The 21,789-nt window shown below is 36.5% G+C and overlaps 1 pseudogene; it reads right to left on the reverse strand.

Annotated features, from left to right (window-relative positions):
- Positions 1–450: 450 nt before the first annotated feature.
- LOC125873850 (uncharacterized) lies at positions 451–18,271 on the reverse strand (annotated as a pseudogene).
- Between the last annotated feature and the right edge of the window lie 3,518 nt (positions 18,272–21,789).

The raw sequence follows: 21,789 nt of genomic DNA on the forward strand, positions 1-21,789 counted from the left end.
CATAAATAATATTAAAGAAATATTCAGATTAAAACAAATATCGGAAGAATATTACAATAAATATTATTACATATTACTATGAATTTAGCACTACCAAAAAATAATATTAAAGAGATATCAAGATTAAGACACTTAGTAAAAAGATATTATAATAAAATCTTAAAAATAAGTTACTCACCTACCACACTACCATCTACCACACTATCACTTTCATGAATTCACTAACTACCAGTTCCGCTTTGAAATTTGTACCTCAAACACATAGCTACCGGTTGACACGCCAAGTTCTGGTCTGATACACTCTGTGTTGAGCTAATTTTTGAGGCATAATTTCCATCAATTGGCCAAGTCATTGGAAGTATAAAATTTCTACAGAAAAAGAACTAGTGAAGTCAGCACTTCAATGATCCCAAACTGTTGATATTTTTATGAACATACAAAGATAGCAATTCAGATGAGAGGAAGAACTAAGATGAGTCTGTACCGCTCCACATGCTTGCATTTGCAAAGATTCATCATGTACGCGGCATAGTTACCAAAATGGATGTCAAGGTCCTTTACCAAGTTTGGTATTTGAAATACTGGTAAGATATCCCAGATTCTTAGTACTTGGAAGTATATGGAATTCTCTAACAGAACATCTATGGTCCAAATTAACTTAAGGTGCCTGACACTGTATATCTCCAATAGTTCAGACGAATTCCCATTACTGTAGTTGAGGATGCTGTGCTTTTCTGATGTGCGCCAACCACTTGAAAGTTTCACCAAAAGTGAGATCACTTCTTTACAGATCTCGGCATCCTTAATTCTGGCCATCGATTTTGAGAAATTCTCACCGAAGAGAATCTGTTAGTTTATAACAGCAGGGAATCTGTTATTTCTCCAAATTGCAAACGAAATAACAGAGCCAAAATAATAATAACATACCCAATGTAATCTCACAAGTGGGCTAGTAAAGGTAGCAGACCTTACCACTACCTCGTAGAAATAGAGAGGCTGCTTCTGATAGACCCTTGGCTTAAATAAATCATTTCCAAACAGTTTAAAAAAGGGAATACAGAGGAGAGCAGTAACAACAACAAAACAATGTGAAATGGAGAGCAGTACACAACATACAAAATAAGAAGAACAGTAACGACAATGAAATAATGCGATAGACGAAGCAAAAAAAAATAGGTGATAACCGAAATGGAAGAACAAGATATTATGAGAATAGTGCTAATACTAGTGGTAAGAAAAAACAAAATGATAGAACAAGCATTCAAAAGAAAGATTAGCAAGCACCAGTAGTAGTTTTGATATAAACGGCTTACTAGCAAAATAAAATTCAGCAAATCTGTTTTTTTGGCTATCAAATTTCAAGAAACAATCATGTGAAAAATGATTTTCACCAATGATTTACACAACTTCCTCAATTAAGGACATTCTAGTTCAACATGCTACCTTCTTGATGTATTTTGGTACACAAGGCTGGTTCAGATCGAGACGTCCACCTTCTGGTATGGGGCTTAGTTGCTACCATATGCTTAGGGGTTTATGGTAAGGCCTTTAAATTATTTTTCAAAAGACAAAATTGACTCGAGGAAAGAAACTTTAACATCCATTATAAGCGAGATGAAGCAGCACACCTTCCACTTGGCTGTTTTGAATAGAGGAGAGTCCATGCTGAGTAATTCTCAATCTGTCCAAAATCAATGGTAGCACTCACAATAGCTTTAGTCAAACTATTGTCCTCATTAACATCAAAGAAACAACCCCGAGCCTTGGAGTCGATGACTAATTGTTTCCAAATGGAACCACTTTTAACCAAAGTTGTCGCATTTCCTAATACCCAAAGACAGTATCTGCATACAAAACCAAGGAAGCAAATATGAACATGGTCATCCATTATCTTTTCATTCAAAAACAACTTTGAGATAAGAATAGACAATTATAATCATTTCTAACATTTAAAAAATATTTAACATGTAATATTGTAGTCTAGAAAAGTAGTGTACCTTGCTTGAGTCAGTGCTGCATTAGCTCTCTGACGATTAGAAAGGAAATCCACTGATCCACTCCCATTGGAACGAACAGTGGATATAATTATCACATCCTCTTCACCACCTTGAAAACCATCAACAGAGCGTACATTCACTGAGAAGTGACTGTTGACATCTGTGCAATACTTCTGTCCAAGTTTTTGTTGAATCGCAAGAACTTGAGCCTTGTAAGGAGATATACAACCAACAGAAATCTTAATCCTTGAAGTAAAAGACTCTACAATTCAGAAAACTAAATCAGAGTTGCTAACATGATTTCCATGCTAACCAAGATACATGAGTGAAATCAAGAAAGACTCATCATAAGCAAAAATGAAGTCCTTGAAAGATAGATTATTACCTCTATAAAGGTTGGCAACTATCTCAGCTACAACATAAACTTCTGCAAGATTTCTTGTGCTGTGTTTGTTATCATGCTCCTCTTTCCCATAGCTTATGTTAATAAAAGAATAAGAGCCAAAAATATTTCCTTTAAGAAATCTCTTCTCATGCTTTGCTTCTTTTACATTCCGACCATACATAATTTTGTTCTTTGTAGAACACTCTATTTGGAAAGAAACTTATTACAGGATGCATCCTATATTCAACATTAAGAAGGTGCTTCTTGTGACCAATATTTACCAGTCTCTCAAATAAGCTCCTCCCAAAGTCAGCCTTCTCAGATAACTGCCAAATAATAGACATTTTTTCAATGATTAAAGAGAATGATACTGATTTTTAAATATCAAGCAAGAACAAGATTATGGAAAAACCTGGCTCTGAACCATTGCAGGCAATTGTTTCTCATCCCCAATAAGTATGGCATGACGTAGACCTGTGAGCTGTAGGGGAATAGTGGATTCACATTCTTTCAGCTGAGCAGCTTCATCAATTATGACCAACTCCAACGGGGTCATTTCTTCTGTACACAGTTTTGATGAGCTAGAAGCAGTACAAAAAATTAAACATGCACCTTTGAGACATAAGCTTCGAATATCGGTGAATTTTGGAAGAGAGATCCTCTTGCTAAGAGATTTCAATATGTTGATGCTTTCTGTTTTAGTTGCATACAGGTTTGAAAAACACGTCGTGTTATTCCTTGTAACAACTACATTTCCAAGTAGAATTTCTCTTAAATCACCATATGTTTCGACAGTACAAAACAATCTTCCAAGAGTCTGAAGCATCTCAAGAACTTTGATAATTTCTTTTGCTATTTCTAGTGGAATGAAAGAAGTTGGAAGATAAGTGTACAAACTTGTCAGATGAACTATTAACTGCTCCAAGATCCTATTGAATCTATTGATAACAAACTCCTGAAATGTGCAAACACGGTCTTGTTTTTTTCCTACCTCCCCTTCAATGCAGGATTTTCACAGCAGAAATGGCCTTATATGCCTTGCCACCTGATCTGAAGTTGTTCATCATTTGAAAACTTTTATTACCCTTTGATTTTTTCTTGTTATCTTTTAAGGTTTGAAGGACATACTTCTTCCGCAACTTACTTTCCCTATTGCTTTGTAGTCCTTCACTCGGAATGCTTCCTTCCTCTTCCTCTTCCTCCTCCTCCACCTCATGGTCATTTCTTTTTTCTTTTTCTAAGTATTCATGGTATTTCTCTTCAGGATCCTCAAGCAAAGATATCATGGACTGTATACCATTTCTCCATCCATGACTAGGAGATAAAGAGCAAGAAAGAGCAGCAACACGGTTATATCAAGAAATACATCAAACAAATTTCCATGATCGTCCATCTTCATTCTTTTCTCATCACCAAATAAAAATATGTCTCCCAACCCATATGTGTCATACTCCAGACCATCCTGTACTAGTTGCAACTCCCAATACAGCAATGTTAGTGGGAGCACAAGTCAAAGTTCTGCATTTCATTTTCAAAAGGAGAAAAAGTAAGGAGGCAACTGTTTTTGTGCTTCCAGTCCCAGGAGGACCCCAAATTAGCTTGACGGTATTCTGGTGACCACATTCTCTTGTTGCAATACAACTTACAACAGCCTCTTGTTTAGACCAAAAGACTCAATCGTGCTCCTTGAAAATGATTTTGCATTAGTCCTAGTTTTGGCGAAGGAACAATTTTCTTCACCCCGCAAATTATTAAAATTTTAATGAACCTTTATCAATGACAATTGGAGAGAAAGAGTCCACAATATTTCTTTAGGATTAATAATTTTGAAGGAGGAGAAATTAACTTACAATACTTGGATCAACTTCCAGCATAGTCTTAATAATCTTCAGGTTTGCACTTTTCAAGTCTGAATTCAAAGTTTTCCATATTCGAATATTCGTTGTCAAATTAGAAAGATAAACAATAAAAAGATTGTCTCCTTGTTCACCCTTATCACTGTGTTGTTTCACAAAAGGTATAGGCTTTGAAGACAGGATAGTTAGCCTGTCCAAATTTTCATCTTTGCCTTGTACTAATGCGATGAGAAATGATCTTTTTGGTCTGTTCAAATCATCCATGCTTTTCAGCCTCACATCTGAAAATGCAATCAAATCTCCAACCTCTGGTTCGTATGTTTCTCTAATTTTTTCTCCCTCTTTACCTCTCTTTAACACAATGTTGTAGTATAAACCCTTATGATGCTTAGAACCTGATATTTTGACGTCAACAACCTCAATTGCAGGGGCTTGTGAAGCAGCTGTCACGCCTGAGCATGTGTTTCCTCAATAAGTGGACCGATGGAATGACTTAAAGTAATGATCAACTGACAAAAATGTCTCTGGAATTTGCTCAACCTGAAGTTTTTTATTAGGAATAACACTTTTAACAAATTGCACATATAACCATGGACCGTGGGTCGTGACTTAGCCCATTTTCTGAGCTGGGCAAGGGGAGGGGTTGCAGTGGTGAACCACGAACCACCAGCACAGGCCGTAGTCTGACCTACGATTCGTGGATGGCAACCGTGGGTTGCACCTGCAACTTCTCAAAATCCGCATTTTGGTCTATCTAGGATACGGGGTGTTACAATGTAGTTACCTGGTCAACAACTAATTTGGTATTATTGGCAGAATGTAGTTACACTCTCCAATTCACCGAGGATGCTGTGAATTGCTTGTAATTATATGGTATAATTACAAGCTGATTACTTTTTAATTTCTTCCTTCTATTTTTATTTTTATTTTCATTTTAATGTATTTTTTATTTTTATTATTTTAAATTCTTTTTTATTTTTATTATTCTAATAGTTTTTTAATATTATTTATATTTCATTTACTTAATGTGATTCTATGCAATTTTTCGTATTATCTAAAAAAAATCATTAGTATAACTTTGTTACTATTCTATGTAATAAATTAAATTAGAATTCATTGTTGAATAAAGTTATGGACTTACGTTTTCCTTTTCTTTTAAATCATATTTATGTATGTTATGTTGAATTTGACATTAGAGTATTATGTAAAATTTATTATTTTGAATTTAGAACTTATGTTATATTTTCAATTTCATTTGCTTTAGGAGTATTGATTCAATATTTTACATTGCAAGCTATTTTTTTAAGTTAGACTTGATATATATCTTTTTGTCAAATGTTTTATAATTTTATGACATTATATTTATAAAAATAATTTTTTTTTTGTCAAATATGCATTTAATGAGGTTTATAGAAATTCTGTATTTTTACTTTTATGATTAATTTAAATAAAATATACTAAATTGAAAAATATAAATAAGTTATTTTGATAATATTAGTTAAGAACATGTTTATTAATTGATATTTTCAAAAGACAATATATATATATATATATATATATATATATATATATATATATATATATATATTAAATATTCACTTTAATATCATTTCTAAATACCCTAATTATTTGTCTAATATAAATTTTTAATTTTAAAATTCAGTATAACCTTATGATTACATTTGTACCATCAAACAGTACATGTGTAATCACAGTGAAATTACATTGTGACAAACAAACAAGTCATTACTACATCATTTTCAATTACTAGGTGACTTTCCCAATAGTGCCTTATAGTCTCTAAAGATTTTATAGCCCAATGTTGTTCACTTAGGGATCGTTTGGTGTGAGAGATAAAAATAAATAATGATGGAATAAGAAAATAGTGATGGATAAAATTTTTGTGTCTTGTTTGGTTGCCAAGATTGAGATAACTTATCCCACCATTTATACCATAGTGATGAGATAAATTATCCCATATACATGATGAGATAAGTCATCTCAGGATAACTAATTCTATGATAACTTGTTCCGAACCAAACAACCTTTAATTTCTTTGTTAAAACACTTAGGACCTGTTTGGTAGGAGGTATTAATCAAAATAGTTCATGGATTAAAATTTAGTCCAACAAAAACATTGTTTGGTCACTTTATTTAACCTAATTCATGGATTAGTTATACCTCATACAAGATCTTATTTTATCCCTAGAAAAGGGATGAATAACTAATCCAAGGTTTAATAATTCTTGGATAAGACCCCTAAATGACTAAACTATCCCCAAATCTTTTTTCCTTTATTTTTTTTTGTAATTTAATGCTCTTTTTCATTTATATGAGAATATTTATAAATATTCTTTTAAATTCTCCAAATTTGTTCCATGTAATTTGACGATTTCACAAACTAATATTTTTTTCTCAACGTTTGATTTGTTATATTGGGTTGATTTTTTTCGGTTTTTTTTAAATGTAGTTCGTCGATTGACCACTTGAACTATTTTTTTTAAAAAATAAGCTTTATTTATTTGAACAATTTAAATAGCCTTAAATCTATGTTAAGTTTAAGGTATATTTGACCAATAAAAAATAAAAAATATACCGTGCTATCAAGGATCTCTATGAAAGCATATCACACCTCACAATTAATTTTTTTTATATATATATATATATATATATATATATATATATATATATATATTTATTTATTTATTTATTTATTTATTTATTAGTGTTTAACTTGACAAATTAAATGAACCATAAAATCTCATTATAATTCAAAGGTATAATAGGAAAGAAACTTTTTCTAGAGTTTTAAACCAAACATAAGATTAAATGGAAAAAATGAACCCAACAATTGATAAAAACTAATCCCTGCATTATTAAACCATGCATTACTAATCCATACATTACTAATTCATGCATACATTACTAATTCATGCATTGATAATCTTACATTATGCATCTTTGTACCAAACGATCCCTTACACAACCTATTTCATACTTAGGTGAACAGTTAAATTAATTGATTAAATTTTGAGAAAAGACATAAAGTAACCACTAAAGTTGTCCCGTATTTGCATAAAGACACCTTAACTTTGGAAGTGTCCTATCACCTCACAAAACTTTTTAATATCTTTGTAAATGGGCCATTTTGACCCATTCCCTCGTCTATGTTGTCAAGTGTGAAGTACACTCCTGTAATATTCATTCAACCCAACCCGACCCTATTCTTTTCAAGAAAAGTCTTCTCTTTTCTTTTGTTATTTCTCAACTTTCCCTAAAATCACAAAATATAGAAAAGTCTTCTCGTTTTCTCTTGGTGTTGATAATCTCGTTGTTGATGTTTCTTGGTGAAGATTCTTGGAGGGACAAGGAATTGAAGGTCTAACATGTTAGGGATCTACATTATATGATAAAGATCTTCTTTTTTTTTCGATTATTATGATTTTAAGGATTGTTATAGTGTAAAGAGTGTTGGAATTGACGGAAATTAAAAGATAAAACGAATTCCTACCTTATTGCGCTTTGGGAAGATGATGAATTCATCAAAGAGAGAGTACCAGCGTTGATCTTGCTTTGGAAAAGGATGAAATTGTGAATTTAGGGCTATCAATGGCTCTTTTGAGTTTAAATTTGGGGAAAATGATGTAAATTAATTAAATAATTAATAATAAATAAATAAAATAACATGTGACACTTTTAAACTGGTTCATGGTAGTAAAAATACTGCATCACGCACCTCATGTGCATGGCAACACCCAAACAAGGAAATGGGTCAAATTGGTCAATTTACAAAGATATTAAAAAGTTTTGTGGGGTGATAGAACACTTCCAAAGTTAAAATATCTTTATGTAAATACGGGACAACTTCAGTGGTAACTTTATGTCTTTTCTCTTAAGTTTTTGATGACCAAACGGGCTCTAACCATTTAGCATGTATTGGAAGTTGAAACACTGATAATCCTTGTAAGCAGGTGCTTTGGGTGAAAACAAATCAGTTCCCTATTCAGGTAAGTAGTAAATTAAAGTGTGAAAAGACAACTACAGTACTTCCTACCTTCTTTATTTAAATCAATATCACATCACTAACACCTTTTTCCGAACAATATTTCCAGCAACCAGGTGATCATCTCCGGCACCGACAGCTTTTGGAGTTCCTCCGGCGACAACCAACCAAATTTTTGAAAATGTAGACGTTTATTTGTATGCTGTACACATTTTCCCATGCATGACTTCACTTAGAAAATTTCGACTCTATTAATAAGTCTTCCATAAAGTTCTTCCTCATTTTCTTCATTTTTTGGACAAAATATCATTATTTACCACAAGTGGGAAGGAGAAAAGAAACCCCTTTCTCTAAAAAAATTCATCTTCTCAAAAGTGCGATTACTTATGCCCAAAGATGAGGGACTATTTTGAGTCTTTCCTCCATTTTTGAGTGCTGTATGTGAAAACTCAAGGATGACTTTGAGCCTTAATCCAAAGATGAGAGACTATTTTGAGTCTTTCCTCCATTTTTGAGAAAATGATTTTTTTTAGAAAAAGGAGTTTAGTCATTTAGGGGTCTTATCCAAGAATTGTTAAACCTTGGATTAGTTATTCATCCCTTTTCTAAGGATCAAAAAAGATCTTGTATGAGGTATAACTAATCCACGAATTAGGTTAAATAAAGTAACCAAACAATATTTTTGTTGGACTAAATTTTAATCCATGAACTATTTTGAGTAATACCTCCTACCAAACGGGTCCTAAGTGTTTTAACAAAGCAATTAAAGGTTGTTTGGTTCGGAACAAGTTATCATAGAATTAGTTATCCTGAGATGACTTATCTCATCATGTATATGAGATAACTTATCTCATCACTATGATATAAATGGTGGGATAAGTTATTTCAATCTTGGCAACCAAACAAGACACAAAAATTTTATCCATCACTATTTTCTTATTCCATCATTAAAAATTTTATCCATCACTATTTTCTTATTCCATCATTATTTATTTTTATCTCTCACACCAAACGACCCCTAAGTGAACAACACATTGGGCTGTAAAATCTTTAGAGACTATAAGGCACTATTGGGAAAGTCACCTGGTAATTGAAAATAGTGTAGTAATGACTTGTTTGTTTGTCACAATGTAATTTCACTGTGATTACACATGTACTTTTTGATGGTACAAATGTAATCATAAGGTTATATTGAATTTTAAAATTAAAAATTTATATTAGAAAAATAATTAGGGTCTTTAGAACTGATATTAAAGTGAATATTTAATATATATATTGTCTTTTGAAAATATTAATTACTAAACATGTTCTTAACTAATATTATCAAAATAATTGATTTCTATTTTTCAATTTAGTATATTTTAATTAAATTAATCATAAAAGTAAAACTACAGAATTTCTATAAACCTCATTAAATGCATATTAAAAAAAATTATTTTTATAAATATAATGTCATAAAATCATAAAACATTTGACAAAAAGATATATATCAAGTCTAACTTAAAAAATATAGCTTGCAATGTAAAATATCGAATCAATACTCCTAAAGCAAATGAAATTGAAAATATAACATAAGTTCTAAATTCAAAATAATAAATTTTACATAATACTCTTATGTCAAATTCAACATAACATACATAAATATGATTTAAAAGAAAAGGAAAACGTAAGTCCATAACTTTATTCAACAATTGAATTCTAATTTAATTTATTACATAGAATAGAACAAAGTTATACTAATGATTTTTTTAGATATTATGAAAAATTGCATAGAATCAGATGAAGTAAATGAAATATAAATAATATTAAAAAACTATCAGAATAATAAAAATAAAAAAGAATTTAAAATAATAAAAATAAAAAATACATTAAAACGAAAAAATAAAATAAAAATAGAAATAGAAGGAAGAAATTAAAAAGTAATCAACTTGTAATTATACCAAGTAAATACAAGCAATTCACAGCATCCTCGGGTGAATTGGAGAGTGTAATTACATTCTGCCAATAATACCAAATTAGTTGTTGACCAGGTAACTACATTGTAACACCCCGTATCCTAGATAGACCAAAATGCAGATTTGGAGAAGTTGCAGGTGTAACCCACGGTTGCCATCCACGAACCGTAGGTCAGACTACGGCTCGTGCTGGTGGTCTGTGGTTCACCACTGCAACCCCTCCCCCTTGCCCAACTCAGAAAATCGGCTAAGTCGCGACCCACGGTCCGTGGTCTGTGTCCGTGGATCAAGACTCCTTTACGCAACCTCTGACACAAACTACGGTCGACCAACATGGACCATCGTTCAATGCACGGTCCGTAGGTCTGACCGTAGATGAGGGTCAACAACCAGTTAGAGGAAAATAGTTGATTGGGTCAACTTAAAATGGTCATAACTCTTAGCACAAAATGAATTATGTGTCCCATGACCTATTATATGATAGATAATTTAATCCTCTTTCTAACGCCACCAAGTTTGATAATATCCGACCTCCGAGTAAAAAGTTATGCTCGTTTTAGTGAAGACCTGTCAGACAGACTTGACCAACGGACCCAAACGACGGCCAGTAGATCAAACGACGGACCGTCGTTCCTTCTGTGGATGTGCTTCGCCTGAATTAAGTTAGGGTTGTTTTGGTCCTTTTTCTATTTCGTTGGACCCCTAAGCTACATCGTTTAGACCCTAAATTATGAGGTTTTAGTCATCTTAAGCCCATAAACATAACTATAACTTACCTAAATCAAATCATTAATCAAAACTTAGAAAATTAGAACGCTAAGAGGAGAAAGAAGTCGAGAACCCTAGTTCAAGAACGCAATAAGTTTTCTTCAGTTTCAGCCTAGAAATCAAAGGATTTCTCTGTTAAATTCGTCACCAGGTATGTGGGATTTCACTAATGGGTTCCTTTCACCCATTAGGTCCCTAGTTTTCAATCAGTTTCTTGATTCCCTTATTATGACTAGACCTAGGGTTTCTTGAATGTTAGAATTGTTGGGTTCCTAGCTGTTAGAATGATCCAAATCAAATTAGTATTGTCACGCCCCAAGCTACCCCCGAGACGCGGACACGAGACCTAGGACCACAAGTGATCCCAAGCGAACCCTGCTAGCATGATCATGAGAATACTAAAGAAAATAAACTGATGTGGAAGCTAAATCATAAATAAAATGAAAAAGATGGGGAATACCCATATACTATAACTGATATATATGAATACTGATGAGTTTAATACAAGGAAGATATTAACTCAATACTAAGTTGAATCTATCTATGTCTGAAATAAGCCGCTAAACTAACTAAAAGTGCTGGGACATGCCCGAGCTAAGTCTAGAAAATCTGAAACTAAAAGACTGAAAACTGAAAGATGACATAACTATTGTCCTCGAAGAATGAAGACTCACCACTGATGCTGCTAAACTGGAGATCGGGAATCGATCTAAACGTGAACTGGATGCTGAGAACCCGAACCTACATCATGAGAAGATGTAGCACATGTATGCCTCATTACTTGAAAGGTACTGAGCATGCAGGATAGAGTAAAGCTGAAATAACATATAACTGAACAAAGCAATAAAGCAATGAAATCATCTGAACATGATATAGATACTGAAATACTGAATACTGAGCTAACGGATGCAATGACCAAATTTATAACATGCTGAGACTGAATACTGACTGTATTGAAATATGGTCAATGCAGAAGAGTCTGACTGAACTGTGGGAGCTACTAATAATCGACATAAAACCACATGAGCTAAATGTGGAGTCCGATGTATACGCTCCATCGAGAGGACCCAATATACCCTGCCAGGGGTATAGAGGCATGCTGGCGTGATCACTAAACTGATGTTGCCCACAGAGGGGACTTACACCAACGTGGCTCGTAGTTCTGGACTATATGGGTACGCTGAACCCTAGTCCAACTCGGTATTATGCTACTCCTAATGAATTAAGTGGTTAAATGGTTATGACTGAAGTTCTGTAAAGTACTGGATAGCTTAAAACTGAACATGCAAACTGAGAATGCAACAATTAATCTGAGAATGATGCATTAATAACTGAGGCATGTATAACTGAATAACTGAGATATCTGACCTAGCATGTGTAATTCAAGAACTAAAGAAATACATAACTAGGGTTCTGAAATTCATGCGAGAAACGATGTAATAACATGATAATCTGATTTGAAACATCTAAATAACTAATTCATGATGACCTGTTGAAATTCTAGAAACCCTAGGTCTATTCATAATAAGGGAATCAAGAAACTGACTGAATTCTAGGGACCCAATGGGCGAAAGGAATCCACTAGTGAAATCCCACATACCTGGTGACGAATTCCACGGAGAAATCTTTCGATTTCGGGGCTGGAACTGAAGAAAACTTGCTGCGTTCTTGAACTAGGGTTCTTGACCTTTTTCTCCTCTCTTGCTTCTAATTTTTCTAAGTTTTGATTAATGATTTTGACTAAGGTAAGTTCTAGTTATGTTTCTAGGCTTGAACTGACTAAAACCTCATGATTTAGAGTTTAAACGACGTATCTAAGGGGTTAAACGAAATAGGAAAAGAACAAAAGACCCTAGAATTAACTGTTGTCGGAGTGACTGACGGACGGGACTGATGGGCCGTCATTCAATCGACGGTCCGTCGATTGGAACCGTCGGTCGAGTCTGCCCGACAAGGCTTCACTAAAATGGGCATAACGTTTTACTCAGAGGTCGAAAGTTAGTAAACTCGGTGGCGTTGGAAAGATGATTCAATTATCTATCTTACCATAGGTCATGGGACATATTATTCCTTTTGTGCTAAGAGTTATGACCATCTAAAGTTGACCCATCAACAATTTTCAGCTATCTGGCTGCTAACCCTCATCTATGATTAGACCTACGGACCGTGGATCGAACGACGGTCCGTGCTGGTCGATCGTAGTTCGTGTCAGAGGTTGGGTAAATGAGGTCTTGATCCACGGATACAGATCACAGACTGTGGTCTGATCTATGGACCGTGGGTCTGTCCGTGAGTCGAGACTTAGCCGATTTTTCTGAGCTTGGATGGGGAGGGGTTGCAGTGGTGAACCACGGACCACTAGCACAGGCCGTGGTCTGACCTACGGTTCGTGGATGGCAACCGTGGGTTGCACCTACAACTTCTCAAAATCTGCATTTTTGGTCTGTTTCGGATACGGGGTGTTACATTATCTCCCCCTTAAGACCATTCGTCCTCAAATGAAGACTAAACTAGCTGAAATGGAGGGAGAGGAATGCAATCCCTACCACTAAACACTGAGAACTGAATTTCTGACTGAACTGAGTTCCAAGAACATGCAAATACGTTGAAAATGCAAGTACAAACTAAAGGAACGTGATTCTAAGACTGAATTTACGTATGAATGACTGAAAAACTGAAGAGGAACTATTACCTCAATCTGGAATGGAATCGAAAGGAAAGAGGTGACGATACTTGGACTTCATGGTTGCTTCTGCTTCCCAAGTAGATCCCTCTACGGACTGGCTCCTCCACAAAACCTTAACTGAAGAGACTTCTTTGTTTCTTAACCTTCTAACTTGCCGATCAAGGATCTCAACCGGCACATCCTCAAAAGAAAGGCTATCTTTTACAGCCACAGTCTCTAATGGCACTACGGATGCTGGATCACCCACACATTTCTTCAAAAGTGAAATGTGAAAAACTGGATGCACTGTTGCTAAAGATCTGGCAACTCTAACTCATAAGCCACTTTACCAATATTTTTCAAGATCTGGTAAGGGCCTACATATCTGGGACTGAGCTTCCCTTTCTTGCCAAATCTCATCACCCCCTTCATAGGTGACACTTTCAGGAAAACCCAATCCTCAACTTGGAACTCTAGTTCCCTTCTTCTCACATCTGTATAAGACTTCTGGCGACTCTGGGCAACCTTAAGTCTATCTCTAATGAGTTGCACTTTCTCCATAGCATCAAGGACTGAATCTGGTCCTATCAAGGCTGCTTCACCTACTTCAAACCAACCAACTAGAGATTTACACCTACGCCCATACAATGCCTCATAAGGGGCCATCTGAATGCTGGAATGATAACTATTGTTGTAGGCGAACTCAATAAGAGGAATGTGATCATCCCAATTACCCATGAAGTCGATCACACAAGCTCTCAACATGTCCTCTAAATGGTACGCTCTGCCTGACCATCCGTCTGCGGATGAAATGTTGTGCTAAGATTAACCTGAGTACCAAGACCTTTCTGAAATGACTTCCAGAAATGAGAGGTAAACTGAGGACCTCTATCTGAGATGATAGACAAAGGAACCCCATGCAACCTCACAATCTCATTAATGTAAAGCTTGGCGTAATCCTTTGCCGAATCTGTAGTCTTGACCGCCAAAAAGAGAGAAGACTTAGTAACCCTATCAACAATCACCCAAATGGAGTCATGCTGTCTACGAGTACAAGGTAAACCTATGATGAAGTCCATGTTAATCACTTCCCACTTCTAAGTAGGAATGTCAATCTCTTGAGTCATACCTCCTGGTTTCTGATGTTCTACCTTGACTTGCTGGCAATTGGGGCACTTAGCCACAAAATCTGCTATATCTCTTTTCATACCATTCCACCAATAGACTTCCCGCAGATCGCGGTACATCTTAGTGGCACCTGGATGAATAGAATATCTGGAGTTATGGGCCTCTGCAAGAATATGTTGTCTCAACTCACCCACATTAGGAACACATAATCGACCTTGATAGCAAAGCACACTATCTCCCCCTTGGGAGAATACCTCCACTGTCTACTTCTGGACTGCACCCTTAAGCTCTAGCAATATTGGATCATTGTCTTGCTTTTCCTTAACTTCTACTACTAAAGAAGATTATGCTCCATTTTGAACCGTTACACCACCATCTAATATGCTCATAAGACGAACTCCTAAGCGAGCAAGTCTGTGAACATCCTTTGCTAGCTCTTTTCTTTCTTCCTCAACATGTGCTACACTACCCATAGATAGTCTGCTAAGGGCATCTGCTACTACATTTACCTTACCAGGATGGTAATGGACACTCATATCATAATCTTTGAGGAACTCTAGCCATCTTCTCTGGCGAAGATTCAACTCTTTCTGGGTGAACACATATTGAAGGCTCTTATGGTCTGTGAAGACATCTACGTGAACACCATACAAGTAATGTCTCCAAATCTTAAGTGCAAACACCACTGCTGCTAGCTCGAGGTCATGAGTTGGGTAGTTTTTCTCATGCACCTTAAGTTGTCTAGAAGCATAAGCTATAACCTTACCTCGCTGCATCAACACACAACCTAGGCCGACTCTGGATGCATCACAATAGATCACATAACCATCTGAACCCTCTGGTAGAGTCAAGACAGATGCTGTAGTCAACCTAGTTTACAATTCTGCGAAGCTTTTCTCACAATCATCTGACTACTGAAACTTGACCATCTTTTGAGTCACCTAGTCAATGGTGAGGCTATGGATGAAAATCCTTCCACAAACCTTCTGTAATAACCTGCTAGACCTAAGAAACTTCTGATATCTGTAGAAGAGGTAGGTCTAGGCCATTGTTTCACTGCTTCTATATTCTTGGAATCTACTCGAATTCATTCACTAGACACAATATGCCCAAGGAAGGCAACAGATTGTAACCAAAACTCGCACTTGTTAAATTTTGCAAATAACTGGCGACCTTTCAGAGTTTGTAGAACAACTCTCAAATGACTCGCATGTTCTTCCTCATTCTTAGAATAAATGAGGATATCATCAATAAAGACGATAATGAACAAGTCCAAGTACTGCTTGAACACTCTGTTCATCAAATCCATGAAAGCTGCAGGAGCATTGGTTAGTCCAAATCACATGACTACAAATTCATAATGACTATACCGAGTTCTGAAGGTTGTCTTCGGAATGTCACTATCTTTGACTTTAAGCTGATGATAACCTGATCTGAGGTCTATCTTTGAGAAATAACTAGCACCTTGAAGTTGGTCGAACAAGTCATCAATCCTGGGGATGGGATACTTATTCTTGATTGTGACTTTGTTCAACTGCCTATAGTCAATGCACATTCTGAGAGAACCATCTTTCTTCTTTATGAACAACACTGGTGCACCCCATGGCGAAATACTAGGTCTGATGAAGCCCTTATCTAGAAAGTCTTTCAACTGCTCTTTCAATTCCTTAAGCTCAGCTGGAGCCATTCTGTAAGGAGGAATGGAGATAGGCTGGGTATCTGGAAGGAGATTAATTCCAAAGTCAATTTCCCTTTCGGGAGGAACTCCGGGAAGATCTTCTGGAAACACTTTTGAAAACTCATTGACTACAGGAATTGACTCAAGAGTTGGGGATTCGGAACTAGAATCCTTAACCCGAACTAGATGATAGAGATAACCTTTAGAGATCATTTTTCTGGCCTTAAGGTAAGAAATGAATCGACCTATAGGCGCTAAGCTACTACCCTTCCATTCAATGATTGGTTCGTCTGGAAACTGAAAATGAACAATCCTAGTTCTACAATCGACTGAGCCATAACAGGAATGTAACCAATCCATGCCTAGAATGACATCAAAGTCTACCATTTCTAACTCTACAAGATCTGCTGAGGTGACTTTCTGAAAGACTGTGACAAGACAATTTATGTATACCCGTCTAGCTATAACTGGGTCACCGACTGTAGTAGAGACTGAGAAGGGTTCTGAAAGAGTTTCTGGGCTAACACTGAATTGGACTGCTATGTAAGGAGTTACAAAAGACAAAGTAGCCCCTGGATCTAACAATGCATAAACATCAAGATCAAAGACTTGTAACGTACCAGTGACCACATCAGGAGAATCTTCCTGATCTTGACGAGCCTGAAGAGCAAAGAGCCTGTTTTAGCGCTGTCCGCCACCTGTACCAAATGAGTTACCCTGCAGAGTCGGGCGACCTACTGGTGTTGTTGAAGTTGTAGACTGAGCTCTACCATTATTTCCTCATTGACCTCGTCTAGAAGGACAATCCTTCAATCTATGACCAGACTGACCACACCCAAAACATTCTTCCTTACCTGCAAGGCACTCGCCCGGATGGTTCTTACTACATTTTGGGCAAGTTGGGTAAGTTTTGGTGCCTGAACAACTACCTTGAGACTTAGAGCCTGACACCCTACCTTTCTGATCATTACGAAACCTGGGGGATGGAACACTAGCTGGTGAAGGGGCTGGAGTTGAAGACTTCTGTTGAAACTGTGAGCGATTTCCACCACCTGATTTCTGTTGGAAATACTTGTAGTTACCTGTTCTTGCTTTCTTAGTCTCCTTAGCTTGTTCCCTAAACTTATCACCCTCAACCTGCTGAGTATGAGTCATGAGCCTAGAGATGTTCATGTCTCCCAACAACATAGCATTTCTGCACTCTGTCTTCACTAAGTCTGACACTCTATACAGAAACTTATTCATCTGAGCCCTGGAATCAGCAACCATGTGAGGAGCATACCTGGAGAGTTGGTTAAACTTGAGCCCATACTCTTGGACAGTCATGTTACCCTGCCTTAAGTTCATAAATTCCTGGGCCCTTGCTTCTCTCAACTCTATTGGGAAGAACCTGTCTAGAAAGGTTTCACTGAAACATTCCCAAGTAATAGGAGCAGCATCTGTACCCCTGTTCTCCTTCCACTGAGTATACCAGATATGAGCTACATCCTTAAGTTGGTAAAATGCTAACTCAACCCGATCATTCCCAGTGACCTGCATCACCTCAAAAATCTTCTTGATCTCATCCAAGAAGTCCTAGGGATCTTCACCAGTCTGCGATCCTAAGAACTCTGGAGGATTCATCCTAACAAAGTCACGAACCCTTGCTGCTGCTGATCCACCATTTGCATTCACATGAGATTGAACCCGCTGATTGTTCTGGTTAGTGACACTCTGAGCCAACATATGAATGACATTTCTGAATTCAGCATTTGAGACTTTCTGATCTGGAACTGGAGGAGCTGCATTTGCATTTCTGGCATTCGCATTCCTGGAGTTAGCTCTATAAGGAGGCATGATTGGAAACGTAGAACGTCGAGTTAGAATGGAACTATATCATACCTTACGCACGATAAGAGTAACAAGAAAATGATATTTTTTTTCCTAAAGACACTTTGTAGCCTACCTCTCATTAGATGTGGTGCGCACTACACATCCATGAAAAAGACTCTACATAGTGCAGTTTTTCAGACATCCTAGGACACTTAAACCTAATGCTCTGATACCAAGTTTGTCATGCCCCGAACTACCCCCGAGACGCGGACACGGGACCTAGGATCACAAGTGATCCCAAGCTAACCCTGCTGGCATGATCATGAGCATACTAAAGTAAATAAACTAATGCGAAAGCTAAATCATAAATAAAATGAAAAAGATGGGGAGTACCCATATACTATAATTGAGATATATGAAAACTGATGAGTTTAATACAAGGAAAATGTTAACTCAATACTAAGCTAAATCTATCTATGTCTGAAATAAGCCTCTAAACTGACTAAAAGTGTTGGGACATGCCCCAGCTAAGTCTAGAAAATCTGAAACTAAAAGACTGAAAACTGAAAGATGACATGACTATTATTCCCGAAGAATGAGGACTCACCACTTATGCTGCTGAACTGGAGATCGGGAACCGATCTAAGCGTGATCTAGACGGTGAGAACCCGAACCTACTTCACGAGAAGAAGTAGCGCACGTATGCGTCAGTACTTGAAGGGTACTGAGCATGCAAGATAGAAGAAAGCTGAAATAACATATAACTGAACAAAGCAATAAAACAATGAAATCATCTGAACATGATATAGATACTGAAATACTAAATACTGAGCTAACTGATGCAATGACCAAATTTATAACATGATGAGACTGAATACTGACTGTACTGAAATATGGTCAATGCAGAAGAGTCTGACTGAACTGTGGGAGCTACTAATAACTGACATAAAACCACATGAGCTAAATGTGGAGTCCGATGTATACGCCCCATCAGAGGACCCAATATACCCTGCCAGAGGTATAGAGGCATGTTGGCGTGATCACTAAACTGATGTTGCCCACAGAGGGGACTTACACCTACGTGGCTCGTAGTTCTGGACTATATGGGTACGCTGAACCCTAGTCCAACTCGGTATTATACTACTCCCAATGAATTAAGTGGTTAACTGGTTATGACTGAAGTTCTGTAAAGTACTGGATAACTCAAAACTGAACATGCAAACTGAGAATGCAACAATTAATCTGAGAATGATGCATTAATAACTGAGGCATGTATAACTGAATAACTGAGATATCTGACCTAGCATGTGTAATTCAAGAACTAAAGAAATACATAACTAGGGTTCTGAAATTCATGCGAGAAACGATGTAATAACATGATAATCTGATTTGAAACATCTAAATAACTAATTCATGATGACCTGTTGAAATTCTAGAAACCCTAGGTCTATTCATAATAAGGGAATCAAGAAACTGACTGAATTCTAGGGACCCAATGGGCGAAAGGAATCCACTAGTGAAATCCCACATACCTGGTGACGAATTCCACGGAGAAATCTTTCGATTTCGGGGCTGGAACTGAAGAAAACTTGTTGCGTTCTTGAACTAGGGTTCTTGACCTTTTTCTCCTCTCTTGCTTCTAATTTTTCTAAGTTTTGATTAATGATTTTGACTAAGGTAAGTTCTAGTTATGTTTCTAGGCTTGAACTGACTAAAACCTCATGATTTAGAGTTTAAACGACGTATCTAAGGGGTTAAACGAAATAGGAAAAGAACAAAAGACCCTAGAATTAATTGATGTCGGAGTGACAGACGGACGGGACTGATGGGCCGTCATTCAATCGACGGTCCGTCGATTGGAACCGTCGGTCGAGTTTGCCCGACAGGGCTTTCACTAAAGCGGGCATAACTTTTTACTCGGAGGTCAAAATTTAACAAACTCAATGGCGTTGGAAAGAGGATTCAATTATCTATCTTAACATAGGTTATGGGACACATAATTCCTTTTGTGCTAAGAGTTATGACCATCTGAAGTTGACTCATCAATAATTTTCAGCTAACTGGCTGCTAACCCTCATCTACGGTCAGACCTATGGACCGTGGATCGAACGACGGTCCGTGCTGGTCGACCGTAGTTCGCGTCAGAGGTTGGGTAAAGGAGGTCTTGATCCACGAACACAGACCACGGACCGTGGTCTGATCTACGCACCGTGGGTCTGTCCGTGAGTCGAGACTTAGCCGATTTTTCTGAGCTTGGATGGGGAGGGGTTGCAGTGGTGAACCACGGACCACCAGCACAGTGCATGGTCTGACCTACGATTCGTGGATGGCAACCGTGGGTTGCACCTACAACTTCTCAAAATCTGCATTTTTGGTCTGTTTCGGATACGGGGTGTTACAAGTATGTTAATATTCAGTTTATTGCATGAATTTCAGAATCCTAGCTATGTATTTCTTTAGTTCTTGAATTACACATGCTAGGTCAGATATTTCAGTATTCAGTTATGCATGCCTCAGTTTATAAATGCATCATTATCAGTTTAATTGTTGCATTCTTAGTTTTGCATGTTCAGTTTGAGCTATCCAGTAACTTTCAGAAATTCAGTCATAATGTGTTAATCACTAATCCATTGTTCAGTCAGATTCTATTGTATTGACCATTTATCAGTATAGTCAGTATTCAGTTTCAACATGTTATAAATTGGTCACTGAATTCAGTTATCTCAACATTCAGTATCTATATCTTGTTCAGATTATATCATTGCTTATTTGCTTTGTTCAGTTATATGTTATTTCAGTTGTATTCTATCCTGCATGCTCAATACCTTTCAAGTATTGAAGCATATGTGTACTACATCTTCTCGTGATGTAGGTTCAGGTTCTCAGCATCCAGATCACCCTTAGATCGATTTCCGATCTCCAGTTCAGCAGAATCAGTGGCGAGTCCTCATTCTCCGAGGACAATATTCATGAGTCTCTTTTCAGTATTATTTTTAGTCCTTTAGTTTTAGTTTTGCTAGACTTAGCTAGGGCCTGTCCCAGCATTTTTATTCAATTAGAGGCTATTTTCAGACATAGATTCAACTTAGTATTGAGTTAATATCTTCTTTGTATTAAACTCATCAGTTTTCATTTATCTCAGTTATAGTATATGGGTATTCCCCATCCTTTTCATTTTATTTATGATTTAGCTTCCACTTTAGTTATTATTATCTTTAGTATGCTCATGATTATGCCAGCAGGGTTAGCTTGGGGTCACTTGTGATCCTAGGTCCCGTGTTCGCGTCTCGGGGGTAGTCTCGGGGAGTGACATACATGATCAACCAAACAGAACAGACAGTGTAACTACACATGTTTGGAAAGTCACCCTGGTAATTAGATTTGGTGTAATTACTAGGATAGTAATTACACAACATATTAATTACATTGATATATTTGTTTGTCATGTACTGTTTGAATGCACAATTTGTTTTTGACAGATAAGAAACTCTATAAATGATATCACATTAAATATTTAAGATATAGATTGTCTTTTGAATATA

This window comes from Solanum stenotomum, chromosome 8 (genome assembly GCF_019186545.1).
Source record: "Solanum stenotomum isolate F172 chromosome 8, ASM1918654v1, whole genome shotgun sequence".
NCBI lineage: Eukaryota > Viridiplantae > Streptophyta > Magnoliopsida > Solanales > Solanaceae > Solanum > Solanum stenotomum.